The sequence below is a fragment of the Amblyraja radiata genome, chromosome 12 (assembly GCF_010909765.2).
Source record: "Amblyraja radiata isolate CabotCenter1 chromosome 12, sAmbRad1.1.pri, whole genome shotgun sequence".
Taxonomy (NCBI): domain Eukaryota; kingdom Metazoa; phylum Chordata; class Chondrichthyes; order Rajiformes; family Rajidae; genus Amblyraja; species Amblyraja radiata.
In genome coordinates, this window is record NC_045967.1 from 35,240,059 (window position 1) to 35,253,255 (window position 13,197).

The 13,197-nt window shown below is 44.2% G+C and overlaps 1 protein-coding gene across 6 annotated transcripts in view; it reads right to left on the minus strand.

Moving 5' to 3' along the window:
- The window catches only part of enox2 (ecto-NOX disulfide-thiol exchanger 2), a 187,982-nt gene that overhangs the window by 78,516 nt on the left and 96,269 nt on the right, over positions 1-13,197 (minus strand). The gene's annotated exons all lie outside the window — the stretch shown is intronic.

Sequence of the window (13,197 nt, forward strand, 5' to 3'; positions counted from 1 at the left end):
CTAGAGAAGAGTGCATTCATTTAACGAATAATTTATAACATTACCATTTGATTGCATTTCATTGTAAAATTCATTGTTTGTTTTTCATTGAAATTGATTTACTTCTCACTTAATATTACTGCATTTTAACACATACTTTTAATTTCAAAACTGTTTAACAAAAAAATAATTGCTGACTTTTCATTGACAACTTAGATTCAAATTGATTGTTTTTTCACTGTCATCGTTGACTATTTTTTAAATTTTTTACACAAAATATTTTGACATAAACTTTTTATACGTTAAATTTACCCAATTTGAAAATCTTTATCATTTGAGAATACAGACTTCTTGACTATTGTCTTTAATTCATAAAGACTGTTTTCTAACATTAAAATTACCCCATTTGTTACATCTTTACAATTTTGAGATTAACGATTGTCTTTCATTGAAAACATTTTATTGGTTTTTATTTGACGTTTAAATTGATAACATATTTAAAAAGACATTTCATTGTAATTGGCAACAGGTTTCATTGTGATTGATTTCATTCTAGAGGAAAGGAACAATTTTCAAGAAATTGATCTGTTTTCTTTGACAACTGAGATTTCAAACAAAATTTTCTTTGCAATTTATTTCATTTGATCTCCTATCTTACCATTTTGAATAAATTCATCTGAGAGTGTGTTTCGGCTTTTTAAAATTCGGAAAGAAAATTCCATTTTGTATAACTTATTACAGTCTTCATTGCCAACAGAGATTCTGTTTTCAATCATGCCAAGAGGAAAGAAATAAACATACAGGGCGGTCGTGGTGATGAGAAAAAGAAAACATCGAGAAGTAATGAGGAGGAGAAAGGGAACAACTGACTCAGCAAGAAACAACACAAAATCTCCGAGATAATCCAGAAATAAACAAGGAGAGAAGGGCACAACAGACACAGCCAGAAACATCTCACTGTCTCCAAGATAGTCAGGGTACACAGCGGAGAGAAGTGCACATGAGACGAACCAGGAGAGAAGGGCACAAGGAGACACAGCCTGAAACATCTCAGTGTCTAGAAGATAGACAGGGGAGACAGCGGGAGAAGAAGTTGTACATGAGATGCAGCAAAAAACAACTCAAAATCTCAGAAATAAACGAGAGAGGGAGCAGGAGAGAACAACTCGAGAAGACAGAGCCAGAAATAAGTCAACGTCTCAGAAATAAACGAGAGAATGAGCAGGAGAGAAGGACTCGAGAGACAGAGCCAAAAAGAAGTCAACGTCTCATCAATAAACAAGAGTTGGGCAGGAGATAAGGACATCGAAGAGACAGAGCCAAAAGAGTCAACGTCTCAGAAAATAAACGAGAGAGGGAGCAGGAGAGAAGGACCTCGAGAGCAGAGCCAAAAAAGAAGTCAACGTCTCAGAAATAAACGAGAGAGGGAGCAGGAGATAAGGACTCAAGAGACAGAGCCAAAAAGATGTCAACGTCTCAGAAATAAACGAGAGAGGGAGCAGGAGAGAAGGACTCGAGAGACAGAGCCAAAAAGAAGTCAACGTCTCAGAAATAAACGAGAGAGGGAGCAGGAGATAAGGACTCGAGAGACAGAGCCAAAAAGAGGTCAACGTCTCAGAAATAAACGAGAGAGGGAGCAGGAGAGAAGAACTCCAGAGACAGAGCAAGAAAAAAGTCAACGTCTCAGAAATAAACAAGAGAGGGACCTGGAGAGAATAACTCAAGAGACAGAGCCAGAAACAAGTCAGCGTCTCAGAAATAAACGAGAGAGGGAGCAGGAGAGAAGAACTCAAGAAATGCATCAAGAAACATCTCAACATCTTGAGGAACATCAAGAAATAATACAAATGAGAAGGGATTCAGAGATGGGAAATGAAAGAACTGGAAGGCTGGATGAACAACGAATGCACGACTAAAAAGGAGAAATATTAATGCTGATGTTGGTCAAATGACCCATGTTTGCCTTCATTGTCGAGCTCAACACTTCTCAGCAGAAAACGACCAACTTTTGCTGCATGAAGGGTAAGGTCAAGATTGCACCTCTGAAAACACTCCCGAATGCACTCATTAATTTGTATACAGGTGACACGCCACAAGCACATGAGTTCCAAAAGAATATTAGACAATACAATTGTCTCTTTCAATTCACGTCATTTGGTGCCAAGGAAGTGATGTCACATGGATGGAATCCTTCAGTGATCATTCAAGGCCAGATTCATCATTTCATTGGTTCTTTGATGCCTGACCAAGATCAACAAAATAAATTCTTACAAATCTATTTCATGGACCCGCAAGATAGCATTGGGTTGCGAATGAGTATACTCCAAGATGCTGGTATTCAAAGGGACACTGTTGAAACGCTTGAAAACATGATAAGACTAAACAACCCTTACATTCATTCACTTGTGATGGCGATGGAGAGAATTAGAGATTTACCGGAGGCATCAATCGTTATTGATCCCAATTATCGGCCACCTTTCCAACATGAACGGAGGTTTAACACGCAAACTGCAAATGAAGTTGCCGTCCTCATAGCAAACAGTAATGAGCCTGTGGCAACATCACGCCACATTGTCTTGAGAAGTAGAGGAAGAGGAGGAGCAGAAGGAGGTCTGCAAATCATTTCAGAGTCCCATAGGTCTTATGACAGTTTTCAATACATCCTTTTCTTTCCACTTGGTGATGACGGATGGCATTCACAACTCCAAATGAGTACCGGCAGAAAATTGACACTAATGCGATATTATGCATATAGGATCATGAATCGTGACAATGAATTCAACCAGCTTTTGAGAGGAGGACGACTCTCCAACAATATCTTGTAGATATGGCGGCTAAAATTGAAGGTGATAGACTGAATTATATTCGCATGAATCAGGTATCGTTGAGGTCAACGACGTACAAAGGACTGACGGATGCATTACATGATGATGATAACTTGGAAAACATTGGAAGGCGCATCATCCTCTCTTCAACATTGTCGGTGGTCCCAGATATATGATGGGACGATGCCAGGACGCCATGATGTATGTTCGGAAGTATGGTACTGCTGCATTCTTCATTACAATGACCTGCAATCCAAATTGGAGCGAGATCCGACAGTGCCTCTTTCCAAATCAGCAGCCGTCTGATAGACCGGAATTAATAGCAAGAGTATTCGAGCTGAAAAGAAAAATATTCATGAAGACCGTCACTGGACCAGATGGCTTCTTTGGAAACTGTATTGCTTTCATCTTGACTATGGAATATCAGAAGAGAGGCCTGCCTCATTTCCATTGTCTGCTTTGGCTTGATGAAGCGAGTAAGCCAAGACCTCAACAATATGAAAGATTTGTGCAAGCTGAAATTCCAGACCCACAAGCAGATCCTGAGCTGCATAAATTGGTACTCAAGCACATGATCCATGGACCGTTCTGCAAGGCCACATCTCGATGTTGGAAGGAAGGAAGATGCACCAAGAGATTCCCAAAGCCATTTGTCGAAAGCACAATGTATGGAGATGATTCGTATCCTCTGTACAGGAGAAGATCTCCCGCAATGGGAGGATTTCAGGGACATCAAGAAGGACGTTCGTTAAAGACTATTACTTCTAATTGGGTTGTGCCCTATAATGCAGAACTATTGAAGGCTTTCAAATGTCACCTCAACGTCGAAATATGCTGCTCTGTACAGTCAATCAAATACGTCATCAAGTACACCTTGAAGGGATGTGATCAGGCAGCTTTTGGAATTAACGTAAATGACGAGATTAAACAGTACCTGAATGGAAGATACATTGGTCCTTCAGAGGCAGGGGCATCAGTCCTTGGATTTCTTACTCATGAGAGACACCCCCCTGTCATTCGACTTGATATACATCTACCAGACCAACAACAAGTATTTTTTGATGCTGCCTCAGCAAGGGATGAATGATGGAATTGCGAGAACCACTTTGACTGAATTTGTTCGATTGAGTTCTGAAGATCCGTTTGCAAGAACACTATTGTACGTTGATGTACCTCGATTTTATACATGGAGCAGCAAGAGATGGCAAAGAAGGAAGGTTGGAAAGAGTGTGGATAACTTCCCAGGTATTTTTGAAGTCAACGTTCTTGGACGAATACATGTCATTTCTCCAAAACTAGGTGACCTCTTCTACATGAGACTGCTTCTGCATCACGTGAAAGGACCAGTGTCTTTCGAGTCCTTGAAGACACATAATGGAGTAATTCTTCCTTCCTTCAAAGACGTCTGCAGAGAAAGAGGTTTGTTGGAAGCTGACGACCATTGGCAACAAACAATGGAAGATGCTGAAATGACAAGACTCCCCAGGGCAATCAGGGATTTGTTTGTTGTTCTGCTGACAAATACTGACATCAATGATCCTCTACAATTATGGGATCGCTTCAAGAATTGCATGTCTGAGGATTACCTTGAAAGCGAGCGAAGAAGAAAAAGTGGTCAGAATATCACAATTGATGACAGACATCATGATCAGGCTCTCTTTTATATTCAGGACAAGCTTGAGAATTGCAACACCACACTGGAAAATTTTACCTTGCCCCGACCAAGAAATGAAAGGATGGACATTGATGGTGAAAATGTTGATTTACTTAATGAATTGAATTACAATAGATCAGAACAACAGCGATTTGTTGATGAGAATGAGCCTCTGCTGAATGCTGAGCAGAGAGAAGTTTATGACCATGTGTGCGACTACTTGCAGAGGGGTCTATCTTCAATGATTTTCATTGACTCACCAGGAGGAACAGGAAAAACATTTATCATAAATTTGATCCTCTCCACGGTTAGAGCTCAAGGTCAAATTGCCATTGCTGTAGCATCGTCTGGTATTGCAGCCACATTAATGCCTGGTGGAAGAACTGCACATTCACGATTCAAGATACCTATCCATGTGACGGAGGATTCAACATGCAACATCAACAGCAACTCTAAAACGGGAGATTTCTTCAGGAGAGTGAAGCTCATTGTTTGGGATGAGTGTCCAATGATTAGGAGGGAGTGCTTTGAAGCGGTGGACAGAACTCTTCAAGATGTATGCCGCAAAAAGGATCATTTTGGCGGAATTCTTACCATTTGTTGTGGTGATTTTAGACAACTCCTTCCTGTAGTGAAGATGGGAAGTGATATTGATGTTCAAAACGCCTGCATCAAGACATCGTACTTGTGGCGGACTTTCACAAAGTTTGAATTGAAGAGAAATATGCGATTGAGCGAAGGAAAGGGCGAGTATTCTAAATTTTTGTTGGATGTAGGAGAGGACAAGATTGCAAAGAATGAAGACAATGAAATTAACATTCCAGAAGACATGGTTCTCTCAGCAAGAACACTGGATGACTGCATTGATTATATCTATCCAACATTTGACCACCCTGCAACATTATTCTCTAACAATTGTATCTTGGTTCCTCACAATGATACGATGAGAAGAATCAATTCTGCGTGTGTCAGACGCTTCCCTGGAACCATGAGGGAGTACTATTCTTTCAATTCTGTCACTGACGGAACAAATTCAACTCACTTCCCAACGGAATTCCTCGATTCAGTCGAGATTTGTGGTTTACCACCACACAAATTGGAGTTGAAGAAAGGATCTCCAATTGTTTTAATCAGAAACTTGCAACCCCAAAGCTATGCAATGGAACGAGGTGATTGTAGAACAGCTACACAATAATCTCATAGTTGCTAGAATCAACATGGGGGCCTACAAAGAAGATATTGTTCTAATTCCTAGGATGAAGATCAATTTGACAGAAGATGAAAACATTCCCATTAGGCGGAGCCAATTCCCTATTCTGTCGAGTTTTGCAATGACAATCATAAGGCACAAGGACAAACCATGGAGAAGGTCTTGATATACCTTGAGAAACCAGTATTTCAACATGGCCAACTATATGTAGCTCTTAGCAGAGGAAAGGTGAAGGAACAAGTAAAAGTGTTCCTGAAAGATGGGACATCAACCAGGAATGTTGTGATTAAACAAATGCTTTGTTGAGAAATGACTGCTGCATTAAGTGCTCAAATTTTCCTAAAGTCAATGAAAGTAGGCAAAACTGAAGGCAAAAAGCGATGCAGGAAGGAACTGAATGTCCAGAGTTTCGACACTTTTGATTATTGCTCCTCAGTTCAACAAGGGATGTTTAACACAGGAATCGCATTTCTGCACACAAAAGTTTAAAATGCTGCCTCAGAAAAAGCTTCAAGGACACATTAAGTGACATGTAAAATCTTAACAGTTGTATTTGATTTTTGGATCGAAAGTTGCTGGAGCTGTTCTCATGCTTCACGATAAAGCTTGCAGATGGATTATTTGCTGCAGGATATAAAACTACAGGCTTGCACATCTAGGGTATATGTATCAGGTACAGTTCAATTGTTGAGTCAATTATTGAGTAAATGATGATTGACGAGATATTGATGTTTGAGGATTTGGTGTTGGTAATGGCATTGCGTATCAAGGTTATGTGGTTAATTTCTGCCTTGTAGGAAATTATCGTTACCTTTTCTGTTGTTTGACATGAGTGTTACTTTCCACTTTGGTCTATTGTCGAGTTATTTTGTTTGTAAGGATTGACTGCATTTTCCCAGGAGTTGCAGTGGAATTGAAAATTCTGTAACCATCAGTGAAAATCAACTTCAGATTTTAAGATGGATGAAAGGTCAGTATTTGAGATTATTTCAGACCCGTGCATTGTTTTTTTTATCCATGATACAAATTTACTTCAGTTTTATCAGAATGCCCTAATACCATTCAAATGCTGCCTTTTTGTCTAGAGCTGTCACTGTCGCCTCATTTCTGGATCCGAGATATTTAGACTGAACGTCTTTGGGATCTGCGAGAAATAAATGAAGGACAGTAGGGAACAAGCAACACAACAAGAAATTGATAGAAAACACCGAAATTGGTATATGATACAAAAACTCTTCTTTATTTGTATGTTGATGGATTGACAGATAGAATTTTATAAATATCTACATTGAAATAAATATCTCCTTTTTTTAAATTCATGCCCAGAAGCAGGAGCAAACAAGTTGCATGATGGTGAATGGACACTGTAAAGAGATGTTGAGAAGCAGCATGGAGCAGAAGTGAACAAGAGACAGAACAAGAAAGGACTGAACCTCTTGAGGAGCTTCAAAAATTATTGGAAGTTTGCATGGAACAAGAGACACAACAATAAGCTTCCAAATTAAATACAAAATGGTACATAATTGTGTAATGTTTTTTTTTTAAATTATAGGTAAATGAATTTATATACATAATTGTCTTAAGAAGTTTATAAATGTCTACAATAGATGAAATTACCTTTACAAATTTATGAATATCTACATCGTGATAAATATCTTTCTCTTTTTTTTTCATCATGCAAAGAGATGGGAGCAATCGAGTTGCTGGATGTTCAAGGAACAACACAAAGCAACGTTGAGAAGCAGTAATGAGCAGAACAGCACAAGAGACGAGAGGAAGTTGCCAAAATACAGCCAGATCGGTACACGGTAGTACAATGTTTATAGAAGTTTCTCACCCCTCCCCCCCCCCCCCAAAAACGCCGTTGGGGAAACAGACCCAACGGGTCTGCACTTGGTCTAGTTATTATATAAAACTCTCGCCCCAGATTCCGAAACGGAACTCCGTCCGGCCGTCCGTCCGGCAGCCTGGCCCACTCCCTTTGCTGGCGCGCTCCCTTTGATTCTCCGCAACTCCAAAACCGGACGCAGGACCGCCCGCGTCTTTTCCATTTCGGTAGAGATTTCACTTTTCTTTCTAAGTATCCGCTCCTCATTACATTCCGTCGTGTTTAAGTACACGTTTTTAATCAAATCCTTCCCCCCCCCCCAAATATTTCAAAACTAAACTGGCTTCTCACTCATAGATTCAGCTTCAGCACCAGCCCCTGCTGAACGTTCCATCGTGTGATGTCACAATGCCCAATGCTCACAGATGTCCAATCGGAATGGAATCATTTACATATGCCAATGCAGGAGCCCCAGCCCATGTTGAACGTTCTATCGTGTGATGTCACAATGCCCAATGCTCAAATACATTCTTGCTATAGAGTGAGTACAGAGAAGGTTCACCAGACTGATTCCTGGAATGTCAGAACTTTCATATGAAGAAAGACTGGATAGACTCGCCTTGTACTCGCTAGATTTTAGAAGATTGAGGGGGATCCTATAGAAACGTTTAAAATTCTTAAGGGGTTGGACAGGCTAGATGCAGGAAGATTGTTCCGGATGTTGGGGAAGACCAGAACAAGGGGTCAAAGTTTAAGGATAAGGGGGAACGCTGAATCGCCGACAACTTTTCCATTTTGGTAGGTATTTCACTTTTCTTTCTAAGTATCCGTTCCTCATTACATTTCGACGTGTTTAAGTGTACGTTTTTAATCAAATCCTAACCCCCCCCCCCCCAATATTTCAAACCTAAACTGGCTTCACACCCACAGAACCTTCACCAGCCCCAGCCCCTGCTGAACGTTCCATCGTGTGATGTCACAATGCCCAATGCTCAAAGACATCGTTGCCATAGAGAGGGATTACAGAGAAGGTTCACCAGGCTGAGTCCTGTTATGTCAGAACTTTCACCACTTAAAAGTGTAATGCCCCAACGCAAAAGTGTAATGCCCCCCCCCCCCCCCCCCCCCCCCCCCGCCAGTTTTTCAAATAAAAACTGGCTACTCACCCATACAAGCAGCCATTTCGGTAGACATTTCACTTTCCCTTCCAGCTATCCACTCCTCATTACATTTCGTTATGTTTATGTCCATTTTTTTCTTTAAAACATTCTCCTCCCCCCCCCCCCCCCACTCATTTTGTCGCCTCCTGCTGGCCTGCGACCATAACGGCTGCTGGTGCCCGCAGCACAACCTCACGCGACGCCATTTAAAAACGGCCTTTCGGGAACGGCTCTACTTCGAGGACCACGTCTCCCGTGGGGGCTACGGGTAGGCAACGGCTGGGTTGGGGCATTACACTTTTAAGACTCTGTGTGTGGGGATGCTTCGTGTGTGTGATGCCGCCCCGCCACCCCCTCCCCCCCCCCCGTTGCCGAGACGGACCCGACTTCAACGACTTCAATATACGCTATTTTAAGACGGCCAGAACCCGACTTCGACGACCACGTCTCCGCTGGGGGCTACAGGTAGGGGACGGTCTTTATACACTTTTCCAACTCTGTGTGTGGGGGTGGTTAGTGGGGGTGATGCCGCCCCCCCCCCCCCAGTGGGGGCTACGGGTAGGGTACGGCTGCGTTGGGGGATCAGACCCAACGGGTTTGCCATTGGTCGTCGTGTTTAAGTGCACGTTTTTAATCAAATCCTTCCCCCCCCCCCCCCAATATTTCAAAAATAAACTGGCTTCTCACCCATAGAAGCATCACCAGCCCCAGCCCCTGGTGAACGTTCCATCGTGTGATGTCACAATGCCCTATGCTCACAGATGTCCAATCGGAATGGATCCATTTACATATGCCTTTGCAGGAGCACAAGCACTTGGTGAACGTTCCATTGTGTGATGTCACAATGCCCAATGTTCAAATACATTGTTGCCATAGAGGGAGTACAGAGAAGGTTCACCAGACTAATTCCTGGGTTGTCAGGACTTTCATATGACGAAAGACTGGATAGACTCGGCTTGTACATGCTAGAATTTAGAAGATTGAGGGGGTATCTTATAGAAACTTACAAAATTCTTAAGGGGTTGGACAGGCTAGATGCAGGAAGATTGTTCCAGATGTTGGGGAAGTCCAGAACAAGGGGTCAGTTTAAGGATAAGAGGTAAATCTTTTAGGACTGAGATGAGAAAAACATTTTTCACACAGAGAGTGGTGAATCTCTGGAATTCACTGGCACAGAAGGTAGTTGAGGCCTGTTCATTGGCTGTATTTAAGAGGGAGTTAGATGTGGTCCTTGTGGCTAAAGGGATCAGGGGGTATGGAGAGAAGGCAGGTACAGGATACTGAGTTGGATGATCAGCCACGATCATATTGAATGGTGGTGCAGGCTCGAAGGGCCGAATGGCCTACTCCTGCACTTAATTTCAATGGTTCTATGTTTCCCTCTCCGCACCCCCTCCCACCCATCCCTCTATCCCCTTCCCTCTCTACGCCACCCCCTTCCTCCTACCCCTCTGTCCCTCTTCCATCACTCCCCCTACCCCTCCCTCCCCACTCTTCCACCTCTCCCCCTTCCCCCTCCACTCTCCCTCCCCACTCTTTCCCCTCTCTCCCCCACCTCTCCCCCTCCCTCCCTCCTCCCCTACCTCCCCATCCTCCCCCTCCCCCACATCTCTCTCCCCATCCCCCTCTCTCACCCCCTACCCCGCTCTCCTTTCCCTCCCAAATCTGTCCCATTTCCTCCACCTCCTCTCCCCTCCCTCCCCTCTTCACATCCCCCCCCCCCCCCCCCACCTGTGTGTTTGGGGGTTGGTTAATATGAGTTTGATGCCGCAGCCCCCCCTCCCCCCCCCCTGCAAAACGCCGTTGGGGAAACAGACCCAACGGGTCTGCACTTGGTCTAGTTATTATATAAAACTCTCGCCCCAGATTCCGAAACGGAACTCCGTCCGGCTGCCTGCCTGCCTTTCGATTCGTTCCCGCCGTGCGATGTCACAATGCCCGATGCTCGCAGACGTCCAATCGCGATGCCCGAGGCTCGCAGACGTCCAATCGGAATGGATCCATTTACATGTACGGCTTCCGGCCTGGCTTCCGGCCACATTTCTTCCATTGATTCCCTGCAACTCCGAAACCAGACGCAGAATCGCCGACATCTTTCCATTTCGGTAGAGATTTCACTTTTCTTTCTAAGTATCCGCTCCTCATTACATTCCGTCGTGTTTAAGTACACGTTTTTAATCAAATCCTTCCCCCCCCCCCCCCCAAATATTTCAAAACTAAACTGGCTTCTCACTCATAGATTCAGCTTCAGCACCAGCCCCTGCTGAACGTTCCATCGTGTGATGTCACAATGCCCAATGCTCACAGATGTCCAATCGGAATGGATTCATTTACATATGCCTATGCAGGAGCCCCAGCCAATGGTGAACGTTCCATCGTGTGATGTCACAATGCCCAATGCTCAAATACATTGTTGCCATAGAGAGGGAGTACAGAGAAGGTTCACCAGACTGATTCCTGGAATGTCAGAACTTTCAAATGAAGAAAGACTGGATAGACTCGCCTTGTACTCACTAGATTTTAGAAGATTGAGGGGGTATCTTATAGAAACGCTTAAAATTCTTAAGGGGTTGGACAGGCTAGATGCAGGAAGATTGTTCCGGATGTTGGGGAAGACCAGAACAAGGGGTCAAAGTTTAAGGATAAGGGGGAACGCTGAATCGCCGACATCTTTTCCATTTTGGTAGAGATTTCACTTTTCTTTCTAAGTATCCGTTCCTCATTACATTTCGACGTGTTTAAGTGTACGTTTTTAATCAAATCCTAACCCCCCCCCCCCCCCCCCCCCCCCAATATTTCAAAACTAAACTGGCTTCACACCCACAGAAGCTTCACCAGCCCCAGCCCCTGCTGAACGTTCCATCGTGTGATGTCACAATGCCCAATGCTCAAAGACATCGTTGCCATAGAGAGGGATTACAGAGAAGGTTCACCAGGCTGATTCCTGTTATGTCAGAACTTTCACCACTTAAAAGTGTAATGCCCCAACGCAAAAGTGTAATGCCTCCTCCCCCCCCCCCCCCACCCCCCCCAGTTTTTGAAATAAAAACTGGCTTCTCACCCATACAAGCAGCCATTTCGGTAGACATTTCACTTTCCCTTCCAGCTATCCACTCCTCATTACATTTCGTTATGTTTATGTCCATTTTTTTCATTAAAACCTTCTCCTCCCCCCCCCCCCCCCTCACTCATTTTGTCGCCTCCTGCTGGCCAGCGACCATAACGGCTGCTGGCGCCCGCAGCAAACCCTCACGCAACGCCATTTAAAAACGGCCTTTCGGGAACGGCTCTACTTCGAGGACCACGTCTCCCGTGGGGGCTGCGGGTAGGCAACGGCTGCGTTGGGGCATTACACTTTTAAGGCTCTGTGTGTGGGGATGCTTCGTGTGTGTGATGCCGCCCCGCCACCCTCCCCCTCCCCCCCCCCCCCCCCCCGCGTTGCCGAGATGAACCCGACTTCGACGACTTCAAGATACGCTATTTTAAGACGGCCGGAACCTGACTTCGACGACCACGTCTCTGCTGGGGGCTACAGGTAGGGAACGGTCTTTATACACTTTTCCAACTCTGTGTGTGGGGGTGGTTAGTGTGTGTGATGCCGCCCCCCACCCCCCCCCAGTGGGGGCTACGGGTAGGGAACGGCTGCGTTGGCTAAAGGGATCAGGGGTTATGGAGAGAAGGCAGGTACATCACTCCCCCTACCGCTCCCTCCCTCCCCACTCTTCCACTTCCCTCCCCCTTCCTCTCCACTCTCCCTCCCCACTCTTTCCCCTCTCTCCCCCACCCCTCTCCCTCCTCCCCATCTTCCCCATCTTCCCTCCCCGAAATCTCTCTCCCCATCTCTCACCCCCTACCCCGCTCTCCTTTCCCTCCCAAATCTATCCCGTTTCCTCCTCCTCCTCTCCCCTCCCTCCCCTCTTCTCAACCCCCCACCCCCCCGCAAACGCCGTTGGGGAAACAGACCCAACGGGTCTGCACTTGGTCTAGTAACATATAAAACAAGAAAGATAAAGGTGGGTAATATTCATTGTAGCATTATCCATGATTGCCCAAGAAAAAGTATCTAATATCATTTTTTCTTCTGTCTGCAGAGCTTCTTCATTAATTAATCCTTTAGTTCATAAAACTAACTGATCTGCTGCTGGTGATAAAGTGGGAATTGAAAACACTGAACCAATCATCCAAGATTCACACATCACAACTGAAGGAGGAAAACAAAAATGCTGTGCATTCACATGATAAACTGCTGTCAGAACTGGAGTCTACAATGCCTTCAATCTGATAACCAGTTTTATTCAAAATTGAACACTTTTCATTGAGGGCTTAATTCATCTCAATTAACTGCAGCTCTCTACTGATACAGATTTGCAGGAAGGATAGCCATTAATGTTTCTTCCACCAATCTCAGCTTAAATGGTTCATAAAGGCTCAACTTCAAGATAACTCTCGATTGCTCCCCAAAGAAATTACACTTCTGCAGGAGGCCAACAATAAAGTCAAACACAGATTTCAATAAAAGAGGGAGGACAAAATAACTGCCG